This window comes from Cebus imitator, unplaced genomic scaffold, assembly GCF_001604975.1.
Source record: "Cebus imitator isolate Cc_AM_T3 unplaced genomic scaffold, Cebus_imitator-1.0 Scaffold20, whole genome shotgun sequence".
Lineage (NCBI taxonomy): Eukaryota > Metazoa > Chordata > Mammalia > Primates > Cebidae > Cebus > Cebus imitator.
In genome coordinates, this window is record NW_016107335.1 from 8925392 (window position 1) to 8934498 (window position 9107).

The 9107-nt window shown below is 44.0% G+C and overlaps 1 protein-coding gene and 1 non-coding gene across 2 annotated transcripts in view; one reads left to right on the plus strand and one right to left on the minus strand.

Moving 5' to 3' along the window:
* Nucleotides 1-9107, plus strand: part of LOC108296643 (zinc finger protein 69 homolog) — an 89374-nt gene that overhangs the window by 59063 nt on the left and 21204 nt on the right. The window lies entirely within an intron of this gene.
* TRNAC-GCA lies at nucleotides 5552-5623 on the minus strand. The gene has a single exon. It is a non-coding gene; the product is annotated as a tRNA-Cys (tRNA).

Sequence of the window (9107 nt, forward strand, 5' to 3'; positions counted from 1 at the left end):
CCTCCCAGCCAGCGGGAAGGAGGAAAAGACAAGCGTCTCCGTGTAAGAACATGCATCACTTTCACCTTCATCTCATTGACCAGCCTTATGCCTGTGGCCTCACAGCTCCAAGGGCGTCTGGAGAATGCAATTTTCCTTCTGGGAAGCTGCATACCCAGCTAATAACCAAGAAGGAGAGTAGAAGACACTGGTGGAAAACTCTGAACCTCTACCTCACCACAGCTGTTAAGAGGCACAGTGAGTGGAGTTTGTGAACATTCCTAGAACCAGGAAGATGGAAATCTCATGAGGTCATCGCCTTGGATGCACATTGCCATGCAGTTTGACATTTCTGAGGATGAAGGCAGAGGGAGGTGAAGAAAATATGATTTGTTAGTCTGGTTCTAAAAATTTCCACTAAGTTTGTAGAGTCCCAAATATCAGAGAAGACATCAATGGGGAGAGGAGAGCATGGTGGAACAAGATGGCTTTGAGAGAGGCGAAGTGTGGTGGTATGGTAGCATCTGGAGGCAATGAGTAGACTGAGGCTGGGAAGGCGAAGGTGGCCTCTCTGTTGTGGAGGTTGAAGGGGAAGGATGGCTTCAGGGAAGGTGGCCTTCAGGTCTGCAAGGAGGGATTACAAGGAAGAGTTGCAGGGAAAGGTTAAGGAGGAAGGAGAGTGTTTACAGAGCAGCTAGAGGGCTGGCAGGCTTGGATGGAGGAGCTGAAACAGTAGTGGGGATACAGGAAGGAGGCTACCCAGAGAGACCATTTGCACTATCAGAAAACATGCGAGGGCAGGACGGGAAAGAGCAAGCACCCAAGTTCTAGGCCAAACTCGTAAGTGTTTGCGAAACTGGAACAGCAGAAACCGTGTCTTAAAAAATTTAAGTTTTTGTAGGTACGTACTGGGTGTGTATATTTACGGGATATAGGAGCTGTTGTGAAACAGGCATGCAATGTGAAATAAGCACATCATGGAGTATGGGGTATCCATCCCCTCTAGCATTTATTCTTTGAGTTACCAGTGCCACTTTTTGGAGGGGAAAACAAGTACTAAATAAAAAGTTCACTTCAAAAGGAATCCGCTTTGATGAAAAGGAGATTATGAAGTACATCATTGAAGATTAAAGAAGTCCTGTTTTTCAGTCTCTTCTATCTTATAAAGAAGGTCAGAAGATACAGAATATTTTCAACTCAGGGAGTAGAGCAAAGCACCATTTGCTAAATGATCAAATTAGACAGAGCCTCAAGTGACACTACACTTCACCAGGCTGTATCTTCAATGCCTACTTCTTTGTTGTGTTTTCCTGCCATTCAATGTAGAGATACTAAGACTTTCTTGCTGTCACACAGTTCTATTACAAGAACCTGTTTTTAACCTATCTAAAATAGAAACTTCAGTTGTTTATATAAATTTGAAGAATTATTAAATGTTTTAGGTAGTTTTGGAAAAGACTCATAAAACAGGATTAGTGTGAGGGATACTAAAAATCATGAATTGTATCTCTGAATTCTATGCTGTATTGCTGAACCTCCATGAATTTTCAGATTTTGTATCAAAAAAGCTGTTTGTCCTCCAAAACATAGAAAGCCGTCATGTCCTTTAGTTTTTGAGATTGTTAATACAACTCAGTGATCCCTTCTGCAGAAGTTTGCTTTTAAAGCTTAAATATGACATAACTTTGCCTTTGATAGTTACAAAATCTAAACACAACATGGAGCTTTACTTATACTTTAACCTGTTAATATTTCATCCTCTGCAAGCTGTCTGGGCCTTATAAAGGCTCACTCACTGAGCCATAAATCCTGGTGGTTTGTCTTGGACATCGAAAACCAATTCCACTCCATCCCAGGGAAAATGCCTGGAATGAGGAGGGGAAAAGTCAAGTCAACTAAGAAATGCTGAGACAGCCTTTGTTCCTGGAAGATGCTGCTCTGGTCCAGTTTTAAGTGCTGTACACATAATTGTGAAAGGAAAATCAGTCTTGGGGTCACCAAATCACTAAAGGGAAAAGTCAAGCTGGGAACAGCTTAGGGCAAACCTGCCTCCCATTTTATTCAGAGTCACCTCTCTTCTCTCTGAGATAAATGCATATCTGATTGCCTCCTTTGGAGAGGCTCATCAGAAACGCAAAGAAATGCAGCCATTTATCTCTTATCTACCTGTGACCTGGAAGCCCCCTCCCCGCTTTCAGTTGTCCCGCCTTCGCCTCAGCGTGTCCCACCTTTCCAGACTGAACCAGTGTACATCTTACACATATTGATTTATGTCTCATGTCTCGCTAACATGTATAAAACCAAGCTGTGCCACTACCATCTTGGGCACATGTCATCAGGACCTCCTGAGGCTTTGTTGTGCTCAACCTTGAAAAAAATATACTTTGTAAATTAACTGAGACCTGTCTCAGATATTAGGGCTTCAGGTAAGGATGAGTAAGAAGAGGCAGAATGGGAACAAGGCAGCGTTGGGCTAAGGAGGCTTCTCGGAAGCTCTGCCAAAGTGGGGTCTCACCCTTAGGTATAGTCTAGAACCCCCTTGGGAGCTATTGCCATGCCTGGGTCCCCCCTGCCAAATGTTCTGATTTAATTGGTCTGGGGTGGGGCCTGGGAAATGGCAGTTTTATGACTCTTTAAGTGATTCTAATTTATATCTGGGGTTTAGATTCTAGCCTCACCATTTGTGGGTTCCAGAAAAAATGAAATATTTACTGCAGTGTCTAATAAAGAAGAAGTTAAAATGTAGGCACCTATTTAAAATGTCAAAATTGAAAATGCGGAGGGGGTATCTGGAATTGAACCGGAGGCCTGTTGGTCTGCAGTCCAATGCTCTACCCCTGAGCTATACCCCCTCCTGCTGTTGTGGGGGACAATTAATGTCTTTGACTTCTAGGGTCACACCCAGATTACCAGTAATCTATGAGTTGCCACCTCACAATGGAAGCTCCTAGGAGCTGCCAGGCCTACCTCACTGAAAACTCATTGACCTTGTGCACAACAAGAGGCAGTGCCCCCTCCTCAAATACCCTGGAGCCTGGCTTCCCTGACATGGTGGGCATGTATAAGAGAAACTCCATGTGACTGAGGTGTCTGTTCTAACACACTTAATGACAGAGTTGGGCCTGGTTCTTCTAGCCCATTATTCCATTGATGGCATTTTCAACACAACTGCAATCTAGAACAAAAGAGGATTCTTTCAACTTCCACTTTTTTATTTAATATAGGTAGAGAATGGTAGAGAAGGAGAGACTCCAAGAAATAGAAGTGGTAGCTGAGTAGATTTTGGAACCCCCCAAAAGCATTAATAGGGCCAATGTTAACATAGTTTCAAGGACCAAAATATGGTGATAGAGAACAACCCAACTTGACTCTCATTTTTTTTTCTTAAGCAACAGGGTATTGTCCTGTCATCCAGGCTGGAGTGCAGTGAAACACTCATAGCTCACTGCAGCCTTCAACTCCTGGGCTGAAGATACCAGTCTCCTAGCAGAAAATAGGTCAATGATTATGACAGTGGTACTTCAGGAATTGTAAGGTGGATTTATGGGAGCATTTGGAAAACTCGATTTATCTCAAATTACCAACTCTACCTAATCTCCAGGCCTGCCCCTTCTTCCCACCTGAAAGGGAAGCCCAAATGGAAGGGTTTTCACTGAAAGAGCCCTGACCTACAGTGAGAGTAAGATTCAGCTGAGCCTGGGCACCAGTTGCTGGGAGGTAAAGACTCACACACCAAAATCATTTCCAACTGGCTAATGTATGTCAGCAAAATCCTCAAGAGCATGTGTGGATATAGGTTCTTGGAGTATTTTATAAAGTAGAAACAGTATAAGTTTAAATGAATCTGAATTTTTTATTAGGAGTGTGCCCAATTAAAATTTTATTTAAGATACCATAGCTGGAGCAGCTGGGATAAACCTATTTGCTCAGTTGGTGGACCTAAGCCTGGATTCACAGGAGGCCAATTCCAAATGCATTTGAGATGTTAGGGATTTCTTGCTGTAATGTAGAAAGAATCCATAGGCTTCAGGGGGTAGGTAAGATTTATCACACGTGACTTGCCCTGGCTTGAACAACACATAGGTCTGTGGAGCTCTACATTCTTGAAAAGAATTCTGGTAGCTGTTCTCTGTAGACAGAGATGCTGGTGGGAGGCATGATAGTGGAAAGTGAGTGCCTGATTTCAGTGGGGCTGGGAGGATCCTAGGGTGTCAGAGGCCAAGCAGCGTGATACTTTAGCTGGAAATGAACTTTGGATGTTACTCCGTAATCTGTGACACACAGGTCTTGGCTGTGGCTCATCAGTGGTGAGGTTTTCAGGCCTGAGAATGGGGAACTCATCGTGATCCCCTTGATGTGTAGATCTCAGCTACCACCATCGCCAGCACAATAGAGGTTCCTGGCCTCTGACCCAGTCCCCAGTTCTGTATCTGCTCGGAGACCCTGCCTCCCTTGATGGCGGGGAAGCTAAGCTTGAGCAAAGGACTCTGCTAAATACCCAGTCATGGCCTGTGAATCTTCCTGCCAGATTTCCCCTAATAGATCCTTCAGCCATTTGCCTGGAAACTGCATTGTGCAATGGGAAATAGCCACATAATTTTGGGATTAATGGTTGTGTGCTGCATCTGTGAAGCTTCTGGAGGTTTAGTATTTTTGGGAAACATCAGAATATCCCGAGAAAGACGACATCCTGCATCTTGCTTTGTTTAGCTACCACCACCATTAGAGGGGGCTTGAGAGACGGCAGTTACTACCCATGGTGTGCCGCTGTCACCCAAAAGGCTACAAATGGTAAGGTGTTCATCAGATAATACTGAGATGAGCCTTAGATGACTGACTAAAAGGTTCCAGTCGTGTTGCTTTTTACCTGTTCTTATTTTTGCTTACTGATTTTGGAATCTGACTCCAGCTTCCTTTCCCTTACTGAGCCCATGATCTGTATCTGTCTGCATGGAGGAGAGAAAAGAGGCTGATAAGGTCAGCTCAGTTCTCTGGGAAGCCCCAGCAGACTTCCTCCATCGTCTTGCTCCTTGTCCTTAGTCTCACAGAGCCTCCCAGAATCCTGCTCTCCTCCAGTCCATAGTCTGGGTAGGCCAGGGTGTGAGTCTGCAGCAGTCCCAGGTGGGAAATCCAGAACCCAGAGCCAAAGTCCAGGGTGTGGCACTCTGAGCTCCCAAATCTAAGCTCATTAGATTTCTCATGCCCGTAGGAGGTGGACATGAGGCTGCCTCTGGCTCATGTAGTTGTGTGCCTCAGCACAAGCTGGGTGCTGTGGAGAATACAGCAGGACTTAGAGACATGGCCCAGTCCTCTCTTGGGGATCACATGGATGTGCCTGGGGAGATTCTGGACAACTCTGCAGAAGTGCTGGAGTGCTACCCAGAGGGCTGCAGAGGGCATGGGTCTGTGCCTCACAAACTTAAAGTCCATAAAATCACCTGAGGGCTATTGAGTCTGCACTTCAGAGATGCCGTGGGTCTGAGATTAGATATGCTGTGTCATTTTTTTCCAGGGTGGATTGGAAGGAGCTTATGACCCAGGACCCACTTTGATGATTAAAAGTAAAACAGGCAGGGGGCACCTGGATTTGAACCAGGGACCTCTTGATCTGCAGTCAAATGCTCTACCCCTGAGCTATACCCCCAGTGGTAGGAGGATAGCGTAATTAACCCCCTTTTCATGTGTCCCCAGCACACCAAGAGCAAGACCCAGCTCTGCCAGTTGGGATGTCCAGACCGGTTCTGTTTCTCTTAACTCTGGCCTCCCTCCTGTCACTAATACTTCTTTCTCCATCACTTCTGTGTGCTCCTGGCTGAGGACACCCTGGTGGCCTGGTTGAGCTTTATAACTGGAGAGACCCTTCAAGTCATCCAGATAATCCTCTTTGAGAGTAGCAATTGTTGAGCATCATGCCAGGTGTTCTGGGCTAGGACAGAACTCTAACTGGGTGACACCACCTTCCCGTGCACTGAAAGGACACCCAGAGCCTGTGTCTGGAGGCTTGTATTTGATGTAGAACACTGTTCGTGATAATCTGTCAAGTGAAAAGCAATTGCATTTGTTTAAAAAAAAATAAGAGTTACTCAACAAATAATACTCAGTCTTTTAAAAATGTGGCACATATACACCGTGGAATACCATGCAGCCACAAAAAAGAATGAGATCATGTCCTTTGGAGCAACGTGGATGGAGCTGCAGGGTGTTATCCTTAGCAAACCAACGAAGGAAGAGAAAACCAAATGCCGCATGTTCTCATTTACAAGTGGGAGGTAAATGATGAGAACACGTGGACACAGAGAGGAGAACACCACACACTGGCACCTACCTGAGGGTGGATGGTGGAAGGAGAGAAGATCAGAGAAAATACATATGCATAGTATATGGCTGACAAAATAATCAGATCCCTGTGACATGAGTTTACCTATATGACAAACCTGGACATGTACCCTTGAACCTAAAATAAAATTAAAAGAAAATGAAACAATAAAAAGATGATCCTCCACAGAGTACCACTTCTAGAAGTTTACCCTTCAAAAGTATTCATATAAGTATATGAAGATACATGTATGTGGATGTTCATCAAGTGGTTTTTAATTCCTCACAGCAAAACACTGGAGATCATCTAAATATACATTGGCAGGGAATTGGTCAAAACCAAACTTTGTCTCTTAGCCAGGAGGAGATGAGGAGAAGGTAAAGATGCAGAGCAGCAGGGGATGCTGAGGGGTCTCCATGGCCCTGGTCTTCTCAGTCAGGTAGAAAACAGGTCATCCAAAGAGAATAGAGAGGTGGGGTGGGACTCATTACTTGGGAAGAAGGGCAAAGCGTGAACCAGGACTATGGGAAATGGAGAAGGGGTGAATTAGAAAGGAATAAGATCATTGCTCATTAGCAGAGAGATGCTGGTTGAGGTCAGGATGGTGTAGATTTGCAGTGGGACCATTTTTCTGTCTCTACAGTTTCCTTCAGCAAGGACTGGCAACCCCAGAGCAAAGGTGTGAAAAACGAAGGTGTGTGTATCCCCAGAAGCAGAAGGGGAAGGTAGGCCAAGCTCTCAAAGGAGCTAGAATCATGACTGAGAGGCCAAACATGGGGTCCATAATGGGCAGGCAGATAGGTGAACTTCAAGCTGGCTCTGGGGTCATAGGAACAGAGGGAGGCGGACAAGATTAAGGTCAGAATGAGGATAATGAACCATTTTCAGTAACAGTATGGGGAACAGGTTAACATCAGACCAGGTGCCATTAAAGGACTTTTCTGATTTTCAGACCTTGAAAGGGAATTATTAGGCCATGAATACTGAACAATTAAAGCAAAATGGAAAGAAACCAACCAGAAGCTTCTTTATCTGCCACATAAAAGTCCACAGCTAGGTGCTCCAGGCATGGCTTTCCATAGGTTCAAGAAGCTGATTTTGGCCGGGCCCGGTAGCTCACACCTGTAATTCCAGCACTTTCTGAGGCCGAGGTGGATGGATAACCTGAGGTTGGGAGTTCGAGAGCAGCCTGACCAACATGGAGAAACTCTGTCTCTACTAAAAATACAAAACAAAAATATTTAGCCAAATATGGTGGCACATGCCTGTAATCTCAGCTACTCGGGAGACTGAGACAGGAGACTCGCTTGAACCTGGGAGGCGCATGATGCAGTGAGCCGAGATCGCACCAATGCACTCCAACCTGGGCAACAAGAGCGAAACTCTGCCTCAAAAAAAATAAAAAGAAGCTGATTTCTCCTTTCTGGCTGTCTGGCTGGCCTGGCTTTCAATCCAGCATGCCATCACCCACATAACATCTCACCTGGAGGACAGGGACAGGAAAGGGTCAAGTACCCAAGTTCTAGCCCAAAGCTCTAAGTGTTTGTGAAACTGGAACAGCAGAAGCCACTTCTTAAGAAATTTAAGTGTTTGTGGGTACATATTGGGTGTGTATATTTACAAGGTATATGAGCTGTTGTGAAACTGGCATGCAATGTGAAATCAGCACATCATGGGGAATGGGGTATCCATCCCCTCAAACTTGTATCCTTTGAGTCACCAATGCCACTTTTTGAAGGGGAATAAAAAGTATGAAATTAATAGTTCACATCTCTTGTTAACTAACGGAATCTGCTTTAATGAATAGGAAATTATGAAGCACATCATTGAAAACAAAAGTTCTATTCAGGCCACTACATCTTATACTAATAAGGAAGGTCACAAGATACAGAATATTTTCAACTCAGGAGAGTAGAGCAAAGCGCCATTTGCTAAATGATCAAATTAGAGCCTCAAGTGACACTACACTTGACCAGGCTCTGTCTTCAGTGCCTACTTCTCTGCTGTGTTTTCCTGCCACTAGGTGTAGAGATAGTAAGAATTTCTTGCTGTCAAATAGTTTTATTACAAGAACATTTTTTAACCTATCTAAAATACAAACGTCTGTTGCGTATATAAATTTGAAAAATTATTAAATGTATTTTAGTTCGTTTTTAAAATGTAAAGTTTTATGAACTTTAGAAAGTTCATAAAACAGGATTACTGTAAGGGATACTAAAAGTCATGAATTGTACTTCTGAATTCTATGCTGTATTGCTGAACCTCCATGAATTTTGAGATTTTGTACCAAAAAAGCCGTTTGTTCTCCAAAGCATACAACATCATTACATCCTTTAGTTTTTGAGATGATTGATATAATCGAGTGATCCCTTCTGCAGAAGCTTGCTTTTAAAGCTTAAATATGATGTAAAATTGCCTTTGATAGAACATCTATACACAACATGGAACTATATACATTCACCTGTTGACATTTCATCCTCTGCAGACTTGGCCTCATAAGGGCTCACTCACTGAGTCATAGATCCTGGTGGTTTGTCTTGGAAATAAAAGAACAATACCCCATCCCAGGGAGAATGTCTAGATCGAGAAGTTGAAAAATTAAGACAACTAGGAAATGCTAAAGCAGCATTTTTTCTTGGAAGATGCTCTTCTGGTCCAGCTTTAAGTGCTGTACACATAAGTGTGAAAGGAAAATCCATCCTGGGGCCCCCAAATCACTAAAGGGAAAAGTCAAGCTGGGAGCCGCTTAGGGCAAAGCTGCCTCCCATTTTATTCAAAGTCACCCCTCTGCTGACTGAGATAAATCTGTATC